Source organism: Tamandua tetradactyla, chromosome 4 (assembly GCF_023851605.1).
Source record: "Tamandua tetradactyla isolate mTamTet1 chromosome 4, mTamTet1.pri, whole genome shotgun sequence".
Taxonomy (NCBI): domain Eukaryota; kingdom Metazoa; phylum Chordata; class Mammalia; order Pilosa; family Myrmecophagidae; genus Tamandua; species Tamandua tetradactyla.
The window spans coordinates 179,036,698-179,062,274 of NC_135330.1; the positions used below are offsets into that span (position 1 = coordinate 179,036,698).

At 38.0% G+C, this 25,577-nt stretch overlaps 1 long non-coding RNA gene across 4 annotated transcripts; it reads left to right on the forward strand.

Annotated features, from left to right (window-relative positions):
* The first annotated feature begins 13 nt into the window (after positions 1-13).
* LOC143679553 (uncharacterized) lies at positions 14-25,577 on the forward strand. Of its 4 annotated transcripts, none has more exons than XR_013173834.1 (3): positions 14-445; positions 22,446-22,654; positions 25,438-25,577. It is a non-coding gene; the product is annotated as an uncharacterized LOC143679553 (long non-coding RNA). The 4 variants fall into 4 exon arrangements; XR_013173832.1 differs by lacking the exon at positions 14-445 and adding an exon at positions 4,749-4,844; XR_013173833.1 differs by lacking the exon at positions 14-445 and adding an exon at positions 4,757-4,840.

Consider the following 25,577-nt stretch of genomic DNA (forward strand, 5'->3'; position numbering starts at 1 on the left):
GTGGGGTGTTTGACTCTACATAGCTTTCATTCTATTGACTCTTGGTTCCTTCACTTACAAATATGAACTGTCTGTTTATCATGTCCACTGCATACTCAGTGTACAGTGGTGACCAAAACAGACATGGACCCCCACCTTCAGTCTAAAGGGGATGGGGTGGGAATCAGAAACTAACTAAATAAGTACAGAATTAGAAATGGCGAGAAGGTTGTATGAATAAAGGAAACAGTTCTCATGCTGAAAATAATGTTGGGAGTTGTGCCAGGCAGGGGGGTGCATCTCCAAAAAGGCCTGATGAGGAAGTAATACTGAGGCTGAGACTTCAAGGTGAGAAGGAGCCAGTTCTGTGAAGAGCCATGAGCACACATCATTCTAGGAAGAAGTTCCTAAAGGAGACAGGCATGACTTTTCGGAAAACTCTCACATGTTCGTATAGAAGATAAAGGTACAGACATTATTAGCATATCACAGCATAACTTTCCAGATCTCACACACATATGCACATACTTTATTTAATATTATACGGTGAATATCGTTTTGTGTTGTTCTTCAACCTCATGTTTAATGGCTACCTAGAAATACTTTTATGAGTACACTATAATCAATACAACGAAATCCCTGTTTTTGGATATTTAAATTGCCTCTAATTTTTGCTATTACTCGTTAAAGGACCCACCTTCTTTTTATCCTTCGCATAACTTTCCACACACGAATTTGCTGATTCAAAAGGAATCCAAATTTGCTTTGAAACATAGACTAAAACTGTAAGATTCTCCTAACTTGAACCTTGACACGTTTCATCGTGTTGTGGGCAATTTATATTGAGGTGAATATTTTAAAAGTAAATTCATGCACATAGCAAACAATTCCAGTAGTGCAAAAATTCAGATACTGTCTCATTCTTACCATCGTCGTGCTCCTAAGGCCCAGAGGCCATCGAAGTTACCTGTTTTAATGTATTTCTCCAGAAATTTATTATGTGTATACAGACATACCTGTGTGCAGGTGCATGTATTTTTTACACAAATGGAATCATATTTTAGATACTGATCCCTACTTTGGCAATTTCACATAATTACAAGTATTGATGATCTTCCTGTATCACCACATGTGTGGTTCTATCAAATTTTTAATGGTGATAGCTGTACCGTGATTTCTTTAGCCAATCTCTTACTACTGAGTATTTAAGATGCTCCTATTTTTGCCTTAAATATCTTTACTTAGTTACAATTTACATACAGATACTTACTCAGATCTTAGGTATTACAGATCACTGAGTTTTATAGATCTATATACCCATGTAATCCACACACCTATCAAGACACAGAGCATCTCCACTAGACCAGAAAGTTTCTACTCATTCTCCAACAATCACCCTACCCCGCAAAAGGCTCGCAGTCTGATATCTTTGAACACAGAAAGGTCTCGCCTCTTCTAGGTCTTCAAATAAATGTAAGCATGCAATATTCACTCTTTTGCATCTGGCATCTTTTATTCAACATCGTGGCTTTTTTCATAGATCCAACTATATTGTTGCTTATAGTAGTAGTTTACTTTCTTTAATGTTAACTAGCGTTCATGATAGAACACTAGTTATGAGTATACCATAGTTATGAGTATACCATATATGAGTATACCATAATTAGTTGTTTGTTCTCCCATTGGTGGGTATTTGTATTGTTTTCAGGTTAGGCTATTAGGCATAAAGCTTTTACAAACATTTTTGTAAAAGCATTTGTGGCTATATGTTTTATTTATTTTGGGAGTGGAATTCTTGGGTCATGTAATAGGTGCATGTTTAACTCTCTAAGTATCTACTAAACCATTTCCTTCAGTGGTTCTACATTTTTTGCTCTTACAAGCAATTCATGAAAATATCAATGAATCAACATCCTCACAAATATTTGGTGCTAAGAATCTTTTCAATTTTAGCTATTCTAATGATGTGAGGTGGCATCTCATTATTTTCCTAATAACTAATGAGGACACAGTACTCCAGGAAGAAGGAACGATATTTGTAGAGGCCTTAATGCAGAAAGGAGGTGTTATTTTGGAAAATTCTTACATGTTCTTACAGGAAATATTGATATAATGTAAGTAGCTTTGCAGGGTATAATCTTTCCAGAACTCTCTCTCTCTTATTGCCTGCATCTTTCACATGCACACACACACCCATACACACATCTTATTTAACTTAATATGGTGAATATCTTTTCACATTATTAAATATTCTTCTTTTACATAATTTTTAATGGCTATGTAAGGATACATCTATAGATTTACTATAATTGGTACAGCCAACTCTTCTCCTATATATCTTTTATATCTCCTGGTGGGTCAGCTTGATCCTTCCAAGGTTTGTTCGAAAATGTGTTATAGGCAAAACTAGGAAGCAGATCTACTAGCAAGACACAGTCTATCTTGGGTCTTAATTGAATGTCCTGGATATTCTCTGAGGTATTTTCTTTCTGAATGGCTAGAATTTCTGTCTTTCAGCATATTGTGATGCCTGGCATCTTGGATGCCTCGCAGCTTCCAGTCCCTGATGTATTCCAGGCCTCACAGAGTTCACCTACACATCCATAGCTTAGTATTTGGCCAAAGGCTGATGAGGACCCGCATTTTTTCTGAAGCTCTTTCACTGCAGTTTCCTGCTCTCCATTGCCCTGTCCTCCACATTCCAGCCATCTCAACATCTCTAACCTTGTTTTGTTGGGCTCTACTCTGCCTCACGGTGCAGGAGGCACCTCTAGGCTGAAAGCTAGGGCAACCGCAGGGTTATGATGCGTGTTTCCCTTCTGTTAGGAGAGAACCGTCCTAAACTTCTTGGTGTCCACTATCTAAAATGGCTGCTGCTTACATTTGTACAGTATTATAGTTATGCCAGATTATTCTGGACCCGGTTACTTCAACATGTCTTGTCCTTTTATCTGAAAAGTTGTTTTGCTATTAAAAACAGATTTTCAATGAACATATTTCTAGCTCTCTATATACATATATCCACAATCATTTCATTTGGAGTTAGTAAAAGTAATAGTACTGAATCAAGGGTACAGTTTTTAAAAATTTGTTCCCTAATTGTGATGCTCCTTTTAGCACACTCTGGCTTGTGTCAACAATATTTGACTTATTAATTAGTTTTGCAATAAAAAACACATTTAAACTGAACACTTTTTCATAGAGTTAAAGTAGAACTAAAATGAAATACAAATCTTTCTCCTGATCTGTATCACCATCTCTGCAAGAAACTAATATTAACAGTTTCTATTGTATTTCTCTAGAATTTTCTGGGTCACCAAATCCTAATATATGTGTATTTTTTTCTTTCCTTCTTTTTTACAATACAAGTGGGAATATATTTCTTGTACTTTTCTACAAATTTTTAAAAATTGAAGTATATCTTGAATAAATCTTTGTATTAGCACATTATACCTCATTTTTAAAAATGGCTGAAAATTCCACTTTCTAGATCCACCATAACCTAGCTATATCATAGTTCTAGATGTACTGTAGTTTATTTAATCAGTTTCCTGTTGACCGACATTTACAGTGTTCCCAGTTTTTCCCTAGCATTCCAAACAATGCTACCAGGAAAAATCCTTGTGCCGGCCTTTGTATACATGAAAAGACCGCTAAGGTACATTTTTCAAAGTGAAATAGTTAGGTCAAAGTACTTATGCATTTTGTCTTATTACGTTGCCGCAATATGATACAAAGAGATTCTATCAATTTACACTTCCCCCAACACTAGATGATACCAACTGTTTGCTCCCATCCTCTGCACACTGCAAATTCCAAGTTTTCAGTCTTTCCCTATCTGCTAGATTTTTAAAAATCTCATTTAAAACTGTGATTATTTCATTATGAATGAGGTTAAGATTATTTCCCTTCTTTAGATTGATATTTCTTTGAGTGCCCATTGTGTAGCAAACTAGAGGCATTTAGCAGGGCCAGGGAGCTCTTGCTAATTATCTTGAATCATATTGAATTAATCTAAGCGAGAAACTTATGAACTATGTGATTTATCCCAAAAAAATATTTCTGAAATTATATATTTTCCTGGCATTAAGGAGAGTTTTATTTTACTGAATTTTATCTTCAAAATTCTTACTGCACGTGGTTTCTTCTAATAGTATTACAATTTTATAAATGTTTCCACTTACTATTATTTTAAAAATGGGTCTAAGCCCTTTTTTAACGAATCTGGTAGGAAGAAAAGCAAAATCCTTATCTTATTTTTAAACATCTGGCCTTGATTTGACCACTGTCTCTATCATCAGTGTATGGCACTAATTTGATTTCCTTTCAATGCCTCTGAAATGTTGGGGAAGATGCTGGCAGTGTAAGGGTCAATAAAATGCCTGAATTATCAGATAAGGATATGAAGTCTTGTTCCTCATCATTATGAGCAAATGAGGGCACCTTAAGAGTAAATTTCATTTGTGTGGTTATTTAAGAGCTGAGTTTATGATCTTGTGAAATTTGAGTAAAATTAAGCAACCGGGACTTACCCACTACAGCTCTAGCTCCAGGTTTTTCCTGAAAATTGCATTATCAGGACCCTGGAATAGGTTGAAAATGTCACAGCAACTTGCATGAGAGACAATTTCAGCTGGAGTCTACAACTTCTCAACAAAATCTTGTGCTTTGGCAACCTTGTCATGTGCCAATATAATCACCCTCCATGTGCTGTCATAAGAAGAAACAAACACTATAAATGGTGCCCACATACACCGCCCACAGAGTCACCAAGTACTGCAAAATTACAGCGTGTGTAATGCTAGCATGATTTCTTGGCTTGCTTGAAGAAGGATTGAGGCAGAGAAGACAGAGCTGAACTGTAGGTGTGGCCACTTGCTAAATCTTTAAGACCTTGTCTCATTAATTTTGGGTAATCTAGTCATCAGACATCACCACCTCCTATGAATATACTTTTTTTGGTGAATTCTTAAATAGCCTTTTAGCCTCCATTGCAGCTTGATAATTGTGACCTAATAACAGTTACCATGGAAAGAATTCCTAGATTATAAATAATGACAATGTGAGTTTCCTAGTTACCGAGTATATTTATAAAATGAATTCCAAAGGTACATGACATTTAATTCTAGTCTATTTTTAGAAACTGAAAGATAATAAAGAAAAATACCTTTTTTTTCCAGAAGAGAAGGAATTGGACTATTTCCCAAGTCTGGTTGCTGAACAGTAAATATATGGATATTAGGGAAAATGCAAGATTTTAGTAATATACTGTTCTTGGGTTTTAAAGAAAACATTTACAATAACATCAACTTCAATGTTAAATCAAGTTGCCATGACTATCGATCAGAATTAGATTTATAAGAATGATCTTGAGAAAAAAAAAGGTGTAGTAACCTTTAATTATCCTTTTTGGATACATCAAACAGGAGATGGTTATGCCTTCTCTTTCATGAAATATTTTAATTTAAAAAAGCATTATTATTCATATAGAGCTCATAAAAGCAAAGCTTTAGCCTAATCAGAAGAGTTACGAGCCAAAAAAGGGGAGAGGATTCCTAAGGAATATGCGTAAAGCAGGAAAGTCACTAAATGGGCTTGAAATCACATTTTCATGCACTGAAGAAATGGAAGTTCAAAAGGAGACAAAGGTATTAAAACAATGGGAATGTAGCAATTTCTATATCTAATCTAATATTTTGTCTTTTCTGCACTCTAGTCCACAAGATGCTTCAAAGAAACTGATGCATAATGCTTCCTCAACCTTATTGCGATGTCTCATAATTGAGAAATTTTCTTCTTTCTGAATCATCTCTTATCTTTTGTCTCATACACTAAAACGTGACATTCAGGAAAGTAATAAATGAGACATCCAGCATTAATTTTTCCTTTCCCAATATATGTTAACGGATTGTATATTATATATTTGTAAGCTCTTTGGGTTTAATTTCAGCAGATATTTATTGAATGCTGTATTCGTTCTCTATGGCTCCTGTAACAAATCACCACCAACTTCTTGGGTTGAAACAATTCAACTTTATTAATTTATGGTTCAGAAGTCTGAACACGGGCTTTACTGGGCTAATACCAAGGTATCAGCCGGGGTGCATTCCTTACTGGAGGGTCTTGAGGAAAATCCATTTCCTTGTCATTTCTGGTTTTTGGAGGCTGCTCACATTCTTTAACCAGTGGTCGCATCCGTCTATGACTGACTTGAGTATTCATGTCACATCATTTTGACCTCTTCTGTAGCAACATCTCTTTTTTTCTCTTCCGCCTCACTTTCTCATTTTTAACTACGTTTGTGGTTACACTGGGTCCATGAGGATGGATCCAGGACAATATTCCTATCTCAAAATCCTCAATCACATCTGCAAAGTCTCCTTTTGCCATATTCACAGTTCTAAGGAATAAGACATCAACATCTTTGGCGGAGAGCATTATTCTATTCTGTTCACTGCAAGCACTTATTTTTTCAGCAAATCTTTCTCGAATACCTTCTAGGTTCTCAATACAGTGTTGAACAGAGGAATAGATGGATAATAGATTCCAATACCTAAATAACTAATCACTTTTTAAAAATCTCCATAATCAAAGTATAATTAATCAAATTATTTGAGGTCTCAAACTTTGTACGGTTTTATTTTTCAAAATTAAAATCCTGCAAATTTCTTCCCCTCTACATTTCAATATTGTTGCTTTCACTTGTTCTTACCTCTTTCCTTTTCTGCTTAAAGAGATTCCCACCCCATCCCACCCCTCATGATATCTTGACTCTCTTTCCTTTTCTAGTGCTTGTTCCACGACTTACTTGTATATCTTGTCTTTTCTAATCTCCTCTTCGCCAATGCTCATTTCTCTCAGTCTCATGCAGTGAGTGTGGATGTTGACACTTTGCCAAGTTTCAGTGGTGAATGTCAGTTGATGGTAGTTAAGCTCTTTGGATAAGGCTAAAAATGGGAAACCAAGAATTTGTGTTTGGGGTCTAATGTTTTTCCTTAATTTTTTTCTATGTGTTACCCATTTTACTCCTTTTCTCCCAAATCCATAGGAAATCAAAGTGTTGTAAAGTTAAAAGGTATTATTGACTGAATCTAATAATCACATTAATTACTATTGATCAAGGGCAAGCAGCTTGTTATCCAAATTACACTCAATATTAGTTTCATAGATTAATATGAATTTTATAACGGTGCTAGCTAGAAATAAGTTCTACTTACAGAAGTCCTTTCCTTCTTTCTGGAATCTTTGAATTTTGTGTAGGCCTCAGATGCTTAAGATAGAATTGGGACAGATCAAAAAGCTAAACTTTAGTGAAGAAAGAATCATCACTAAGTTCTGAAGATCTAAGGGAAATCAAGCCAATAATCAGACTTCTATAGATGTTTGGGTCACTAGACATAGGAGTGATCCTTACATATCAGGGTAGAGGCACCCTCAGTTCAGTAAAGGACCACAAAATCACATGAATTCCCACTAGGATTACCCCACTACACAGACTATAATGCAGAGGTTTTTACCTACAGCATAGATAGTTGAAAGAAATCACTGGAAATTTGGAGCATAAAATTTTGGATGCTAGGTAACAATAAGTAACTATGTGAACATGAACAAATGTCCTAATTTTGGTGCCAGTTTTACTAGGATCTTGAGCTACTACAGGTGCTCCCTAAAACTTTTTTTCATTAAAAAAATACATGACTATGCCTGCAATTCTCAAGCATTTTTGTCTCACCCCTATAGTGCACTATAGTTACGAATAATAACTCAAAAACAAAAACATTTACAGTTAAGAGTGGCATTGTTTGACATTTGTGAAACTCTCTTAAATATCTGGTTTAATAGAAGGTGGCTGGATTCTCATATCTGCTTGAGCATTCAATCTGTCATGCAATTCAATCTGTGGTTTGAAAACCTCCACCTGTACCCCTGTAAGAGAAGGAGAAGTAAAAAAAAAAAAGAGAGAGAGAAGGAGAAGTGAAAAGGCAAATAATGTCTTAGTATTGTTTTGAAAGTGTATCTGGGCTCTCAGATTCCCTAAAAGGGTCTTGCAGTTCCCCCAGCATTTCCCCATTAGGATTGACCAGTGCCTCTTCAAATAGTGAAAAAGTTATTTTAAGAACCTGTTGAAGAGGGAAATATTAAAATCGAACCCAACAGTCTAGACTTTTGAGTTATGTTTTTGATATGAAAGTCATGGCTGAATTCTCTAGTAAGTCCTTTGAGATCATACAGGACCCAGACTCTTGCCCTATTTTTTGCATTGCCTTCTTTGGCTTTTCTCATTCTTGGTTTTGCTCTGCAAGCTAGTAATATCCCTCATGGTTACCAGGTACCTGTCATGTTTCCAAGCATCACAGGCAGGAGAAGAATTGCCCTTTATTTCACTGAGTTTTTTTTTTTTTAAGGTAAAAAAATATTTGCCACCCCCCCACCACACACACACACACAAAATCTGTCCTTTTATATGTATATATGGGCTACAAGTACACCACATGCTCATGCCCAACTCAATTCTAAAAGGAGCTGGCCTCCAGGATTGGCTCAGGGTAAGCAAGACCCACCCCCAGGACTCCAAATGGACCCAGGCTGCTCTATGGCTACGTGCAAGTGAGCCCACTTTCTTAGGAAGAAGAAGGAGGCCATGGTCATGAGGAAGTCGACCAACAGTTTGTGCCACAAGGGATGTCAAGAAGTGTGTGGTCTGATATAGTCAAAAGAACTTACAACTGGAATAGTATTCTAAGGCCCTTTGGAATAATGTGAACCATCCTTTCATCACAACAACCTTTCTCTCCAGTCTGATTGGAATTTAAAACCCAACAGAATCTAATACTATTTAAAATTCCAGATACAATTCATTAGAAGAATCAGAAAAGTTGCAGGATCTTCTTTTAACAACTACCCAATGTATTACTTTCAACATCTACCCAGTGTATTACTTTTAGCTAGAAGCGAGAACTTAAAATAAAAAGGCCTCAGTTTGGGGCTAATTCATATATTTTTGTTTTCTGTTTATTTGTGTTTGAATTTATGCTGACTTTTCTAAATGTGTTTTAACACACTGTCATTCTTTATCATTTGTAATTCAAGTTTAAAATGCATACCCTTGCTTTTAGGTATTTGACGTAAACAAGGCAATTTCAGTCTGAAAAAGCAATGGCAAATAGTCTCTGAGGTTTATTAGAGCTTTATTGTGGGCATAATTTTTCTTTTGGATCTACACTGCAATTATCTATTCAGAGGAAGCACTTAGTCTCCACTTAAGACATAGGAAGACTTTCTATTACCATCAACTGGAAGATTGTGAGCAAAGCAATAGGAGACAATATAAGCATAATACAGATGCCTGGAGGCAAGACACGCAAAATTGCAAAACCCTCAAATAATTCCATGAGAAAATACTAGTTTTTTCTAAATGTGCTAGCACAAGAAATCATTTTTCAGCATTTAAAATATGTGTGGCAGAATACAAGTTCCTATTGCCAAGAAAAAAGAAGAAAAAAAAAAGAAAGTCAGTCAGTTTAGGCTAAATAGAGGAACTTACAAATCAAGGTACCTCCATGAATGTTTGCCTACAATGAATCATAATGGACCCCAAGGTTTTGTTTCCGACCTTTTCCTTTTGAAGTCGAGAAAACATAGAATATCTACTTTCTCAAATTATAGGCTGCTGTGATTAGCTGTCAAGAATAGAATCTGGGGCTATATATAGCAAGGACCAGGAAGTTCTTATATTCATGCTGAGATAATGGCTTTTTTTTTTTTCGTGAAAAGCAGGGGATCTGTCATAAATAAATGTTTTGTATGGGCATTGTTTATAATTATCAGGAAAGAGTAGTACAGGTTCTGCCTCACTTGATCCTGGAAAAATCCTCCCTAAAATCTTAAATTCTTTGAAATTACATTTTAATAACCTGTTATTTATTTATTTTTTGGTGAAAACAAAAAGCATCACCATCATCTGTGAAGCTCTGGCAAATCTTATTTTGGTCCCTGACTCTTGTATACCTGTTTCTCTGCATGTTTCACATGCAGGCCATGAAAAGGAGGTCCTGCCCAAGGAAACAGTGCATAGTTGCCATGAAAATGTGTCACTCAGATGTCCTGCTGCAGGGAGCATAATTGATGCCCCAGCTGTGGTCTTTCGGCATCCATCACGACAGTCGCTCTGAAGCCACGCTTCCCTCAGGATGTCCACAGCCACGACTGAACGTGATAGTTTCTTGCCATAAAGATGTGATTCCTCCACTGAGCAAATCTGTGGCCTGGCTGACCTGCTCTTGGAACTGCATTGTAGTCCAAGACTCTTCCTATCAATCCTTCTTCCTTTCCTTTTTCCTTTCACAGGTGTCACACCAATGTCATGGTGTGAAAACTTTCCCCATATTATCCTGCTCCCTCACCCAATAAATCTCTTGAGTAGCTTATCTTATATTGGAAGTTAGTTCTAGGTCAACCAGAACTAACTCACTTTTCTCATTAAAGTCCATTAAAAGCCATTAAAAGCCATCAGAATTGAACACAGTGCGAAGTCTCTGTTGAATGACACAGAGTAGAATATGTTGAAAACATGAATTATAACATTTTCAAGAAGGAAAATTTTGTCATAGTCTAATAAATATACAATATCTAGCAAAGTACTTATAGTACTTAACTATTGAAAACTTCTCAATATATATGTGCTTGTTTGGAAGGAAACTGGGTCAGAGTAGTATATGGATGCAACCTGAAAATGGATGGCTACTGAAACACAGTCCATAATCAGTTTTTGTAAATTAAAATAGCTCCTATGCAATTTTGATGGTAACTGAACAAATGCAGGGACCTGAGTCCCTGAGTAAGGAATGGTGACCAAACCCCTTCAGGATGAAGGTCCAAGCCACATCACAGGTAAGTTACATAAAACTACAGGGATGTTAACTGATATCCAAGGGACTCTAGAATGGGTAGAAAAGGGAAAAGATGGTATGCATCCGCTGAGGCCTCACAAAGAACCCTAGTGATGTGGTCTATACTTTGCCATCTAACCTTACTCTTGATAGATTCCTGAGAAAAAGAGACCAATAAAAAAATGGTGGAGTGAGAAACTTCAGTGCTCCATACTCCCCACAGAAACTTGGAAGGACTAGCAAAAACTGGCAGAAATGTCTTTCTTGAAGGTCCAGAAAACAGAGTGTGCAGTAATAGGGTGAACAATTAATCAAGAAAAAGGTAATTTAAAAGCATTAGGATCTTGTAAAACTCCAGTTGGCCCCTCTGAAATCCCCTCACCTGCTCACCATGAAGCTGGCCCATGTTCTCAGTCTGGGTCCCTGGTCCTAGGTCTGGAGGAAACAGAGTAATCTTCATGCACATACTGAGAGCATGAATGTATGTCCCAGTCTGTCTGGTCCTTGCCTAAAGTACGGAACTGGGACATTTGCCTTAAGCTTGCCATCCCAGATTTTGCCCTGTATGTAGATGGTAGCTGAGAGAGCTTCCTACAGACACTGTGAGAGACTGGTCAATTCATGGCTGCCCAGGGCAAGGGATTGCTTGCTGTGGGACATCCAGTGCAGTGCCAGGGACCATGAAGAAATTGTTTCAAGGAGAATAAGGGACATTTTGATGTGTATAAATGAGGGAATTCCTAAGGCTACTGTGCATGCTCAAGACAAGATCAGGCAGGCCCCGCAGGCATTGGTCTCCAGTTATGCTCTAACTTCACTGAGTGGATAAACCCTGAAGGAGAGTACTCAGACCCATCAATTTGCAAAGTATAGGAAAGAAGTTTTCTTTTCTTCCTCCTTTGTATGTATGTGTGTGTTAGCTCCTGGCATTCAAGGAAAGTTCTGTCATAACATTATCTGGATTCAAGCTTAAGGAAAAAATGCCTCAGAGTCTAAATTCCAGAAATAGCACATTAAAATAACAAAGTGATCAGGTTTCAAAAAAGATTACAAAACATACAGAAAAGAGGAAGTGATGGCCCAGGCAAAGGAAAATATCAAAGTATTGGAAATCATCAATGAGGAGGACCAGAACTGGAAAATACCATACAAAGACTTTTTTAAAAGATGGACCTACATATGCTTAAAAAGCTAAGGAAAACATGGATAAAAAAGCTAAAGGAAATTAAAAAAATGATAGATGAACACAAAGAAAATATCAATATAGAGATAGATATTTTGAAAAACAACCAAAGAGAGCTGAAGACAACAGTAACAGAAGTTAAAATTTCCTTAGAATGCTTCAACAGCAGAGCTAGGTAAAGAAAGAATCATTTACCTTGAAGATAGACAATTGAAACCATACAGTCTGAGGCACAAAAAGAAAGAATGAAGAACAGTAAACAGAGACTGAGGAACTAGTGGGACACCATCAAATATAGCAATATATGCATTGTGAGAGTCCCAGAAGGAGAAGAAAGAGAGGAAGAGACAGGAAGAATACTCAAAAAAACAATGAATGAAAGCTTTCCAAATGTAATGACAGACATTAATTTACACATCCAAGATGCTCAACAATCTTCAAACAGGATAAACTCAAGTATACCCACTCCATGACATATTATAATCAAAGGTAAAATGAAAGCCAGAAGAGAGAAGCAATGTGTCCCATACAAGAGAGGCTAAATAAGATTAAGTTCTGATTTATCCTCAGAAGCCAGGGAGGCAAGAAGGCAGTGGGTTGACATATTTTAAATGATGAAAGCAAAAAAAACAAATGAACAAACAAGAAAAAAAAAACTTACCAAACAAGAATTCTGTATCTGATTGTGATGGTTACATTCAGGTGTCAACTTGGCTAGATTATGGTGCCCAGGGTTTTGGTCAAGCTAGCACTAGATTGATAATTACTGTGAGGTGTTTTTTTTGTGTGTCTGTGGATTGAAGCCATTAGTCAGTAGATTGCATCTATGAACAATTATGTCTACAGTCAACAAAGGAGATTGCCTTCAGCAATGATAGAAGTCTCATTCAATCAGTTGAAGGTCATACGTGGAGAAATGATGATATCAGCAATCACAATTTCTCTCTCACCTATTGTGCTGGTTTGAAGGGAAGTATGCCCCCTAAGAAAAGCCATGTTTTAATATGGATCCCATTTCTTAAAGGTAGAATAGTCTCTATTCAATGCTGTGTATTTGGGACTGTGATGGGATCATCTCCCTGGTTGATGAGATTTAGTTAAGAACGGTTGTTAAACTGGATTAGGGGATGACATGTCTCCACCCATCTGAGTGGGTCTTGATTAGTTTCTGAAGTCCTATAAAAGAGGAAACATTTTGGAGAATGAGAGACTCAGAGAGACTCAGAGAGAGCAGAGAATGCTGCAGCACCACGAAGCAGAGAGTCCACCAGCCAGCGACCTTTGGAGATGAAGAAGGAAAACGCCTCCCGGGGAGCTTCATGAAACAGGAAGCCAGGAGACAAAGCTAGCAGATGATACCGTATTCGCCATGTGCCTGTCCAGCTGAGAGAGGAGCCCTGACTGCGTTCACCATGTGCCTTTCCAGATGAGAGAGAAACCCTGAACTTCATCGGCTTTCTTGAACCAAGGTATCTTTCCCCGGATGCCTTTGATTGGACATTTCTATAGACTTGTTTTAATTGGGACATTTTCTCGGCCTTAGATCTGTAAACTAGCAACTCATTAAATTCCCCTTGTTAAAAGCCATTCCGTTTCTGGTATATTGCATTCCAGCAGCTAGCAAACTAGAACACCTATCATCCAGTCAGCTTCTCCTGGGGAAACTTTCATCAGAATCCCCAACTTGTGGCCTACCGTATGGAATTTGGACTTGCCAATCTTCATGGTCACATGAGCCAATTCTTAGAATAAATTATAATATTTACATATGAATTCTGTTCAGTTCTGTTTTGGATATCTTTAGCTATCAAGATTATAACAGAGAAGATAGGATTTAACAAATGAGTATGACTGTTGAATCATTGCACTGATATTTCTTTTAGCTTCCAATGTTTTGAAGCAGCCAGAAGTAAAACCTGAAAATGTGGAATGGTAACCTGTATCATAGTTTGAAATCCATGTAATTGCCTGTTAGAATGTAGTTTGAAAATTATTACTTCTGTATATATATCTTATATTTCACAATAAGGAATGTTTTTTTAAAAAGCCACTGATGACTCTATTTCCAAAGATCAAGGTGATGCTGACAGTTCATTTGGGAAATAAAGATACACAATATCACCTTTGGATACTGTACTGGTTTCTGTCCCATAGAAAAGCCATGTTTTAATCTAAATCTCATTTCATAAAGGCAGAATAATCCCTATTCAATACTGTATGTTTTAAACTGTAATCAGAGCATCTCCCTGGAGCTGTGATTTAATCAAGAGTGGTTGTTAAACTGGATTAGGCGACTACATGTCTCCACCGATTTGGGTGGGTCTTGATAAATTTCTCGAGTCCTATAAAAGAGGAAACATTTTGGAGAATGAGAGAGATTCCAGAGCATAACTACATAGCCATGAGAGGCAGAGTCCACCAGCCAGCGACCTTTGGGGATGAAGAAGGAACATGCCTCCGGGGAGCTTCATGAAACAGGAAGCCAGGAGAAGAAGCTAGCAGATGATGCTGTGCTTGCCATGTGCCCTTCCAGATGAGAGAGGAACCCTGACTGTGTTCACCATGTGCCTTTCCACTTGGGAGAGAAACCCTGAACTTCAATGGCCTTCTTGAACCAAGGTATCTTTCCCTGGATGCCTTAGATTGGACATTTCTATAGACTTGTTTTAATTGGGACATTTTCTCAGCCTTAGGACTGTAAACTAGCAATTTATTAAATCCTACTTTTTAAAAGTCATTCTGTTTCTGGTATATTGCATTCTGGCAGCTAGCAAACTAGAACAGATACTGCTACTCAAATGCTTACAAGAGGCGAAGCTCCAGATGACAGGGTATTTGCTAACTTAACAGAGTTTTGTGGGATTAGAAAGGGTAATTATGTTGGCTGGTTGTATCTAGATATGTTGGTTATAGTTGTTTAAGAAAAAGGCTTAAGTTCAAGTCTTCAAATTCCCAAGCTCAAGTACCATATGAAGGACATGAATGTCTCTTTGTGTGCCCTGAAAGAATCTATTTCTTCTAGCCACAATTTTGAGATTTCTGAAAACTACACTGAATCTCACTGTATGACCAGCTGAATTATGACATAAATTGAATACCTACCTTACAGGGTACCTGATATTAAAGTAAAGGCATTGATTGGGAAAGACTGGGATCCTGAAAATTGAAATAAGGACATATGGGTGATAACAATGATGGCGCAGGCATTGAAAGCATAGATTCTGCTGAGCCAGATAAACCTGTAATGGTCTGCCCGAGGAATCATCCATCCCACACCCATCTGAAGACTCTAACTCTACTGTGCCTGATAAATCTATACCTCCCTCCCCTAAGGAAACAGTCATCATACCTTCATCTGAAAAAATTCACTGAGGCTTACCAGAAGAAATTATAATGGAATTCCCTGAGCTAATGTGTTTCAAGATACTCCTATTCCTTTCATGACCCACACCCACCACACATCCTTTCTCCCAGATCTACAACTAGACTGTGCATAAAAGTATAGCCAGGTGTAATAATCATGGGACATTCTGGTTCAAAACAATGAGAATTATATGTGAGTATGTTAAAGACTATGCTTAAGGCCTGGGGAGGAGATGTAAGGAGAAGCCAGCTTAATACCTTTTTAGATTTTCTTCAAGAAACTTGCTATTGGTTTCCCAAGGAAGGAACAGTCAATCCGGAGACCTGGGTCAAGATGGGAAAACAGCTAAGAGACCACTACACAGCAGAGGGTCCAGATAAAGTATCCATTTAGACCTTTTCAATGTGATCTTTAATTCAGGAATGTATTGATCCTGGCCTACATAGTGGCCAGCTCTGAAAAACTGAGATAGCAGAGTCAAGTTGTGAGGAAACTCTAAAAGAAACCATAAGGGGATATGACAGCCTTAAATTATCCTCAAAGAGCTCTGCTTCTGAAGAACTTACCATCCCCCTTAGTTCTGAGAAACCAACCCTTCATAAATGATCAGGTGGGGGTAATGAAAAAATTACAGGAGAGAGCAAGAATAGAAATACATAATTCTGACCCTGAAGGGGAGGAGAACTGTCTAAACTCATTTTTGCAAGACATTCATTTGAGTACTATGGAGGCTCAACAAGCTCCCAAATGCTTGTGGTACCCATGAAAAGGAGCAAAAAAGTTCCAAGAGAACTGCATGGTTTTTGCAATTTGTACATACAGAAATCCAGAGAATATGTGTGGAACTGGAGAATAAGGGTATAGGATAATGGTGAATGGAACATAAAGTAAGATCAAGCAGAGTTTTTTTGATATTGGCCGATTAGGCTTTGGCATGGTCAGGTTCATGTATCAGCTTGGTCAAATGGTGGTACCTGTTTGTCTGGTTGGGCAAGTGCTGGTCTGTCTGTTGCGATGAAGATATTTCATAGAATTAAATCATGATCCGTTTGTAATCAGCTAAGGGGAGTGTCTTCTGCAATGAGTGATGCTTAATCTAATCACTGGAAGCCTTTTAAGGAGGATTCAGAAGAGACCGCTCTCTTCCTGTTTCAGTCAGCGAGCCTCTCTTGTGGAGTTCGTCCAGACCCTCCATCAGAATCGTTGGCTTCACAGCCTGCCCTGTGGATTTTGGATTCTGGGTTCCCACGGTTATGTGAGCCACTTTTATAAATTTTATATTTGTGAGTGTTTCCTGTTGATTCTGTTTCTCTAGAGAACCCCAACTAATACAGGCTTATTGTGGTTTTGTGCTGTCATGCTAAAGATTAAAAAGTGGCTTATATTGCCTAAAGTTGAAATGCCAGAACTTCTCCAGTATGATGTACATGAGGGGATCCAAAGGGTTAGAGAGGTTGGAATATTAGAGTGAATTTATCATATAAGACCTGTTTACCCATACCAGGAATGTCCAGAAGGCACAACTTTCACCAAAACTATGAGGAATAAATTAGTGAGAGCAGCTCCATCATTCCTGAAGAGCTCTGTGGTCCCTCTTCTCTGAAGGGGAGATATTATAGTGGGAACTACTGCCACTGATCTTGAATCCTTACACCTCATAGGGATGATTTGATCTCAGGTTGGCAAGAGCCAAGCGGGAGTACTTAATTGTGAATGACAAGGTAGACATCACTACCAAAATGGACAGCAGAGTCAAAGCAGTAGTATGCCTTGTAGAAACCTATGATGTTGGCTAGTTGATCATGAGACACCTAGAAGTGAAATAGATGGGCAATCTACTAAATTTTTAATTGGTTTTTATAATCAGAAGAGTTCTAGGTCAAGGGAACGAAAATCTAACTTGAATCACAAAGAGAGAGTCATACCCCCTTTATTAGTTTGCTAAAGCCACCAGAATGCAATATACAAGATATGGAATGCCTTTTAAAAAAGAAATTTATTATGTTACAAGTTCACAGTTTTAAGGTCAGAAAAATGTTCAGATTAAGGCATCCATGGAAAAGCATCTCATGGGAAAGCACATGACAATGTCTGCTGGCCTCCGAGCATCCCTGTCTAGACATCTGCTCTCTCTGTTGGCACTCCAAGTATCTCTAAGCACGTATGTTCCTGTTAGCTTCTGCTGGCTTCTCAGCTTCTGGCATCTCCTGGGACTTCTGCTTTTCCAAACCTCTGCATCTCTATAGGCTCTAAATCAACTGTTCTCAAAGTGTCTGCTTCCGAAGATTCCACAAAACGTTTCTCCTTTTAAAGAACCCCAGTAAAGTAATCAAAACCTCCATGAAATGGACAGAGTCACATTTCCATCTAATCAAAAGGTCACACCCACAATTGAGTGGGTCAATCTTCATGAAAACAAACTAACCAAAGGTTTCCACCCTACAATATACCACCAGGGTGACTGTGCATAAGGAAAAGAAAATGATGAAACATTTTGGGAACTATTTAAGACTGGCTCTGAATTGACATTAGTTCCAGGAGACCCAAAGTGTCATCGTGATTCACCAGTCAGAGTAGGGGCTTATGGAGATCAGGTGATCAATTGAGTTTTAGCCCAGGTTCATCTCTCATGGGTACAGTGGGTTTCTGAATACATTCTGTGGTTCTATCTCCAGTTCTGGAACGCATAATTGGAATAGACATCTGTTTCAGATGTGGTATCCTTGTTTGAGCAAATCAACACATTCCTGGCGCCTGCTATGTAGCTATTGATCTGGTAAATGCTTTCTTCTCAACTGCTGTTAGAAAAGACCACCAGAAACAGTTTGCTTTCAACTTATAAGGTCAATAAAAGACCTTCACTGTCCTAACTTAGGAGTCTATCAACCTCCTCAGCCCATTACTAGTCTGCAGGGACCCTAAACACCTTTCCCTTCCACAAGACATCATGCTGGTCCATTATATTGATGATATTTTGATGATTGATCCTAGTGATCAAGAAGTGGCAATTACTTTAGACTTATGAGTAAGGCATTTGTTTTTCAGAAGGTAAGAGACAAATCCAACAAAAATGTAGCAGTCTTCCACCTTAGCGAAATCTCTAGGCATCCAGTGGTGTGGAGCATGTTGAGATGCTCCTTTTAAGTTGAAGGATAAGCTTGTTGCCTCTAGTTCCTCTTACAATTGAAAAAAGGCACAAGGCCCAGTAGACCTCTTTGGATTTTGGAGGCACTGTATTCCTAATCTGAGTGTGCTACTCCAGCCCATTTAGAAAGTGACCCAAAATGCTGCTAGTCTTGAGTGGGAATAATGTGTAGTCTAGCTGGGCAACAGGTCCAGGCTGCTATGCAAACCGCTCTTCCATTGGTGCTGAAAGTTCCTCTAGCAAATAGAAATGCTTCTTGGAGCCTTTGGCAAGCCTCTATATGAGAATTACAATACAGACCATTAAAATTTTGGAGCAAAGCTCTTCCATCCCCTTAGGATAACTACTCTCTTTTTGAGAAACAGCTTTCAGCTGGCTATTAGGACTTAACAAAGACAGATTATATAATGATGGTCCCCCAAGTTCCCATGAGAACTGAGTTTCCCATTATTAACTGGGTATTGTCTGATCATCAAGCCATCCAATTGGGTGTGCACAGTAGCACTCCACCATCAAATGAACATGGTAGAAACAAACAAGATCAGGGTCAAACAGGCCCTGAAGGCACAAATATTTTACCTGAAAAAGTGGCCCAAATTCCCATGGCCCTAACTCCTGCATATTACCTTCTCTTTTCCAGTCCACAGCTATGATTTTGTAGGGAGTTCTCTATGATCAGTTGACTAAGGAAGATAAAACTTGAGCCTAGTATACAGATGGTTCCTCATGATATATACGTACCACCTGAAAGTGGGCAGCTTCAGTACTATACTCCCTTTCTGGGTCATCCCTGAAGGACAGTAGTGAAAGGAAATCCTCCCACTTGGCAAAGAGCACCTGGTTGTTCATTTTGCTTTGAGAGAGAAATGGCTATAAATGTGTTTGTATACTTATTCATGGGCTGAGGTCAATGATTTGGCTGATGCCCAGGTACCTAGAAGGAACATTATTGGAAATTAGGTGACAAGGAGTTTTCAGAGAGAGGCATGTGGCTAGACCTTTCTGAATGGGTGAAAAACATGAAGATTTTATGCCCTGTGAGCATCTTCACCAGATGGTGGCATTGGTAGAGAAAGATATTAATCAACTGTGTAGGATGACCTGTTCTGTGGATACCAGTTGGCCTCTTTCCCCAATCACTCCTCTTATTGTCCAATGTGCCATGGTGGTAGAGGTGGAGATTATGCATGGACTCAGCAGCATGGACCTCCACTCACCAAGGCTGATTTGGCTACAGTCACTGCTGAGTGCCCGAGCTGCCAGCTGCAGAGACCAACATTCATTCGCCAATATGACACCATTCTCCAAGGTAATTAGCCTGCTACCTGGTGGCAAGTTGATTATACTAGACCATTTTTGTCACTGAAGGGGCAGTGTTTTGTTCTTACTGGAATAGACACATACTCTGAATATGTATTTGTCTTACCTGCATGCAATGATTCTGCTAAAACTACCATCTGTGGAACTTATTAGGCTAATAATAAGCAGATCCAAGGGTTTGGAAGGTGTGGACTTTAGTGGTTGATGTGGTGCACCTCTAAGGTACACTTTTCAGGACAGAGAGACACTGATTTCTCTAGCTGTCAAAAGTGATAGCTTATTACTTTTGTTCCCAGTCAAGTTTCTCTCTGGAAACAGTCTTGGCTGAAGGGGAGGTAGGAACAGGCCTGTTTTCAGACTGATCAATTTTAGAAAGGATCATAGAAAGAACATGAGGATCTTGAAAACAATTTTCTTAAAATTACACATGCCCACATACCACATGAAAAGCTGTTGAGTACCTTAAGTTACCTAAGGGTTCCTGTACTTCAAGATCACTGTTCATGATCATATGTTCTCACCCAGAATATCATGACATTATCCTTACTAGAATCTTGGCATCTACTTTTCTTGAATTCCTGTTCAGTTTGTTCATTACTATTTTATAGAAACACTACTGATTATTATGTGTTGGTCTTGTACCCTGCCACTTTGCTGAATTCTTCTGTTATTTCCAGAAGCGTTATTATGGATTTTTCAGGATTTTCTGTGTAGGGTCATGTCATCTGTGAATAGGGAAAGTTTCATTTCTTCCTCTCCAGTTGAGATGCCTTTTATTTCCTTCTCATGCTTAATTGCTCTGGCTGATACTTCCGTTGCAATATTGAAAACATAGGCGACAGTAGGCATGCTTAACTTATTTCTGATCTTAGAGATTCATTCACCATTGAGTACGATGCATTGGTGGTTTTTCATATATGCCCTCTATCACATTGAGGAGCTTCCCCTCTATTCCTAGTTTTCTAGTTTTTTTTTTTTTTTTTTAACACTTAAAACTAACCAGTGAAAACACAGATATTGGCATAATGGATAAAAAAGCATAACCCAATTAAATGCTGTTTATAAGAGATTCACCTTAAATTTGAAGACACAAGTAGGTTCAAAGGGAAATGTTAGAAAAAATATATTCCATACAAATAGTAATCAAAAGAGAACTGGGGTAGCTAACTTAATATCAGACAAAATATACATATTGTCAAAAGCTCTTACAAAGGACAAACAAGGTCACTGTATATACTGATAAAAGGATCATCTATAGAAAGCAAAACAATTATAAATATATATACACCTAATGACTGAGCTCTCAAATATATGATGCAAATATTGACAGATTATAAGGGAGAAATAGATTATTCTAAATTAATTCCTTTCAATAATGGATAGAACATCTAGACAGATAATCAATAGGGAAATAGAAGACTTGAATGATACAGTAAAACAACAGACAATATACATATACAGAACACTTAACCCAACAGGAGTACATTTTTCAGTGCAGAGAAGTAAATTTTTCTCTAGTGCACATGGACGTTTCTCCAGGATAGACCATATGTTAGGTCACAAAACAAGTCTCAATAAATTCAAATACAGTAAAATCGTACAATGTATCTTCTCTGACCACAATGGAATGAAGTTAGAAATCAATAACAGAGGGAAATGAAAAAATTCACAAATATGTGGAAATTGAACAATGCACATTTAAACAACCTATGGATCAAAGAAGAAATCACAACAGAACTTAGAAAATACCTTGAAGTAAGTGAAAATGAAAACTCAATTACCAGCATACCAAAACCAAATAAATATAGGCAAGAAAAGAAAATTACAGACAAATAACCTGAATTAATAGAGGTGCAAATATCCTCAAGAAAATATTAGCAAACTGAATTTAACAGCAAATTAAAAGAATTAAAACAACAAGTAGGATTTACCCCAGATACACAAGGGTGACTAAACTTAAGAAAATCAATTAATGTAATTCACCAATTAATAGAATGAAGAAGAAAACATGATTATCTCAAGTGATGTAGAAAAAGCATTGTTTAAAATTCCATTGTAAAAAAATAGAGTTACATGCCAAAAGTTACAATACAATTGTGCTGGCATTGATAATTACCCATGTGGTTACCCAGAGTTTCTTTTGACATATAATATGTAGTATGGATTTAAATAATTGTTCGATACAAAATGAATTTTTCAAAATACCTAATTAAGCATAAACATTAATCTAATTCTAATTTATAACTATTATAGAACTTCTAAGTTGATGAGATGTTGTGCATGTATAACAACATCATGAGGAGAATAGAAGTGGGTTTGGGGTAGGTTTTCCTTATACACAATATAATCCTCATCCATAATGAGTAATCTGATCAACACAGCTATTGGTAAATAAAGTTGCAGTCTGGTGAGGTGAAGGAGGAGGAAAGTGAGAAGGGAAATTCTACACACTAAAACGTATGCTTGCCTTTCCATCTTCACTGCAGATCAAAGTCAAAGATGACAATATTAGTTTGACATTTTTAAGTAATGTCTTTTCGTCTGTTGTTTTCTTTATATTTACAGAAACCTTCCCTGCCTCTAGCACGCACAGCTAGTGTGGAAATGCATGCATTCTGCAGAAGCTGATGGTATAGGGGCCACAGCCGGGAGTTATGGAAATGCACAAGGCTGGCTCAAGAGAGAAGCAAGCCTCATTAGCAACAGCTGATCTGACTGAATCAGAATGGCTGCTAAGAGCTGTCTGTTAAGCTGTACATTAAAAACAGATGCAGGTGAGGGTGAAGACGTTTATAGGTGAAACTCCATGAACTCTCACTACATGTGCAGCACATTCAAGTCTTTGCAGAAAAACCACTATCTTTTAGGCCGAGCTGTACTTTAAACAAGCTTGAGCTTTCTGATAAAGACATTGATGTACCATAAGTTTTCAAGGAACGCATTCCCACAGCCCGCTTGCAATCATTTGTTTCCACAGCCCCATTGTAAACCTCATTCAAATGCTTATTCTTATAGCACTGAATGACTCTCAGTACATTTCTTTTCATTTGTTTGAACTCAAGATTCAGTCACTCTTTTGTTTTATTGCTTTCATGTTTGAGGGAAGAGATGGCGAATGTGGCCATGACTTTTTCAGCAGGTAATAGAGATAGGAAAGCTCCATTAGCCACCTATATCTATTGCATTTCTAAATTCCGTTTTTAGCTATTGTAGTAAAATTAGCTTTTATGCATACGCATACTACCATCCTCTAAAAAAGATTATTGTACTGCTTTCTCGGTTCAGCTAACCTTGTCCTTTAAATGAGTCAGTGACTTCATTCAGCTAGTGTCACAAGATGCCAGACTTGAAAATGAAAACAGAAACTCTAAAAAAAATATATATGTATGTCAGATTTTGTTTGCTTCCTTTCTTGCTTTTTTAGATTTAAGGACAACAATTTTGAATAATTATTGTATTGTAACCAGAGTATCAAGCTCAGGCAACAATGTCATCTTGCATTTAAAAAAAAATTCCCCAAATCTTCTTTACCCATTGTGAAATGAATATCATTCACTGACCAGATCTCTAACGAGGTGCTGGCGTTACAACACTGAACAAAACAGAAATTTCTGCCCCTTTGTCTTACTTTAGGAGACTCAGCAGATGGAGCCCTGCCATATATCCATCCAAAGTCCTGGTTCAGGATCCCAGGGTATCTTGGCATGTCACTTAGTTATTCTTCCTCCTAGCCTTTTTAGGGAGAACTTTAATAGTGTATAAACTTGCAACAGGGTGAAAAGGTATCATGAGACCAAGACTGTTCCCAGAGAATGTTGAAGTTTATAGGACCCAGTCAAGCTGAGTGACACTCTGGCTGATGCTCACAGCATCACAGTGTCCTCTGTATTTTTACAAGAGGGAGAACATGTTTATTGTTGGATCTTCAAGTCCCAGTTTGGGTTTCAGGCAATTTTATCACCTTTGATAATTGAATAACTATGTCAAGTCAAAGGTTGCTATGTCCTAGCTTCAAGTGTTTTAGAGATCAACTAATTTGTACTTAGAAAGAAAATATGAAACCTAATATTGAGCATTTGCTCTACGCCAAAACTGTGCTAGTCCCATATAGTTATTACAGTCATCATTGAGAATAGTTTTTTCAGTAGTTGAAGAAACTTTGTCCGAGTACCATGCAGCTAGCTTCATTATAGAGTCCCAGAAGGGCAAGGCTAGGCAAGAAGAGAACAACTTGCCTTTGGGGAGTCACTGTGGGAAGTGGCAGCCTCTCCTCCCTCCTTGGACCCAGCCGATGGGTGTAAATCTCCAGCACACAAATACAAGGTAGCAGGTCAAACAAATACAATTTCAGTCTTAGTTTATCAAAACAGGACAGGAAAGAAGCCAAGACGGATGGTGGCCTTATTAGATTCACCACATTATGTCCATGTAACTCTCTAACATGAGGTGCGCACATTCTGAGAAAGGTCTAAGTCCTTGGCAACAAATCTGGCAAGAATGAGGTGATGGGAGACAACAAATTATTGCCTGAGTCTAAGAACAGCTCCCCATGGCTCTAGAGAAACAGACAGACAGAAGCCTCAGAGAGCTTGCACCGGGAAAAGTGAAGGGCTTTCTGATGGAGCTCTGCATGGCAGCCCCCGGATGAAGGAAGAACGTTTCCAAATCCCACTTTCCAGTAAGGTGAAAACTAATATCCCCACGTTGATTCTGAACCTGAAGAGGGTAGCCCGAAGCTTACTCAATGGTCATTGGTGATGGACGGAATTTCACTGGGACTGGGAAGAAACTGGCAGAGCTGAAATTCAGACTTAGAACTCTCTAAATCTGATTCTCTACGAACAAACAGGAGATATAATTCATAGCTTCTATCTATCCAAAGTCAAGGGAGACCTGGTAACTAGTAAGCCTGGATTGGCAGACTATGTGCTATGCTAGAACTGGCCCGGTTCACCAAGTGAACTCCAGAACTGTGGTGAGTCTGCCCTTGTATTTGAAGTCACAAGGAAGGAATACTGAAATAATTTAGAGGGGTACTAGAAGTTGGTCATATTTTATAAGCTTTCTTGTCACAGCAGATGGCACATTTCTGAGGTCAGAGGAAATGACTGAAGGGATAAGACTGGAGGAAATGTCAGGAGAACCATCCAGGTTGAGATTCTCAAGCCTTCTGCAGTGGCATTATTCTCTCATTGTTTGATTTTACAACATTCCTCCTTCCCCGCAATACACCTTTTCCACCATGGCTGAGTGGACTTTTAAAAAATAAAAGTGCATTAAAATGCATTTTAGTGATAATAGATTGAGACGTTTACAATAAATATAATTAGAAATACACTGTGCTGTTGCAAAACCAATAATGGAAATCATTAGTGCGCCCATTTAATGCGAAGGTGAATAAATAGAAACATTTAATCCGGTAGGCTGAAAGATTCCTATCCATATTAGGAAAACTTTTAAAAAGTACATCTAAACACCCATCAATAATTTTGTGCATTATCAGCCCAGAAAAGTGTTATCTTGACTGAAGTTTATCTTTCTTTGTTTATCTTTCCAGAAGACAAACAACACTGGAGCTGGAAGCTTTCTTCCTGAGCTTAACACACAAAGAAACTCCCACCCATGAAAAAGGAAGAGCTCTTATTTGTTGAATATTCATCCATGGCAGCTTTATGAAGGTGTTTCATAATTTCTATG